Here is a 1,442-nt window from a genome sequence, read left to right on the forward strand (position 1 = left end):
CACCTCAAGATCACTGTCAGGAAATGGAAACGGTGGCCCAAGAGCTTGTAGCGACTGTGTTGGAGATGTTGGGGGACCATCTGGAGTCCCAAGCTTCTGATCAAGGAGCAGCAGCCAGTCTGGAGGAGCAGCCTGTTGATGGAGGAGCCACCCAACCAGACAAATCTGAAGAAGCTGAAACAGCCACTTCACACAGAGCATGTTTAGAGGCTTGCCTTGACAAACTCACCGGACTTGTTGTTAAAAATGTTCGCAACCTCTTGAAATCCATGGTAGCTTCTCAGTTTGGACGAGACTCTAGCGGTGAACACACTGAAATCCTGGAGCTTCCCAAAGGACAGGCCTCCAACATTCAGCCAGAGCCATCCCAGACACTTTCCTCAAAGCAGGGCATGGAAGCAAGACGAGGATTCCCCAGAGCATCTGAACGGCGGAGGCAGGAAGCAAGCAAGGGAACAAAGTTGCCCCCGTTACAACCAAAGCGCCGTGCAGAAGGGACTGGCTATGCCAAAACCTTGGAGCCTGAGGTTCTTGCAACAGTGAAGGAGAGCTTGGAGAATGAAGAGGATGCAACAACATCAGGCAACACTTTGGATATAAGGACCATGGCAAAACAGATAATTCAGTCTGCAATACAGCGGATTTGTCAATGTAGGCCTGCACCGACCCCCGAAGAGGATTTCAAAGGGACCACGGCATCCCAAGGAGGAAAGGAGAGCAGTGCTGCTGAGGACACCCTCCCCTCTGTGGGCCGACGGATTTCCCGCCAGCCCGTCCCTCCGGCGGGGCCAAAGCCCCCTGCCCAGGCCGGAGCACGACGCAGAACTGCGCGCCCAAAACCTGTCTGAGGAGGGTGAGCTGTGTGGCAGGAGAGGTGAAGAGCCCCCAGACAGCAAACACAGACCCACACCCTTGTTTAGCCAATAAAGAGTTTATTCCTGTATTGGGTCTGGCTGAGCTGGACCATTTTCCCATAGCATCCCTCACAGTGCTGTGCTTTGCATTGGTAGCTAGAAAGGTGTTGATAACACACTGGTATTTTGGCCACTGCTGAGCAGGGCTGGCTCAGCACCAGCACTGCAACATTCCTTCTGGGAGGGGACACAACCAGGCCAACTGACCCAAACTAACCAAGGGGATATTCCAGACCATATGGCGTCAGCTCAGATATAAAAGCTGAGGAAAGGAGGAGGAAGGGGAGGACATTGTTTACAACGTTTGTCTGCTGAGCAGCCGCTCCATGTGCTGAAGCTCTACTTTCTGGGAAGTGGCTGGACATCACTCACTGATGGGAAGTAGAGAATAAACTTTGTCATTTTCTGCTTCGCTTGTGCATGCAAACTTTTGCTTTTGCTTTAGTAAAGTGACTTATCTCAACCTACGGGTCGTTTTCCATCTTATTCTCTCTCCACTGTCCTTCTGGGAAGGGCAGTGATAGACTG

Source organism: Manacus vitellinus, unplaced genomic scaffold, assembly GCF_001715985.3.
Source record: "Manacus vitellinus isolate BGI_N305 unplaced genomic scaffold, ASM171598v3 scaffold_85_pilon, whole genome shotgun sequence".
NCBI lineage: Eukaryota > Metazoa > Chordata > Aves > Passeriformes > Pipridae > Manacus > Manacus vitellinus.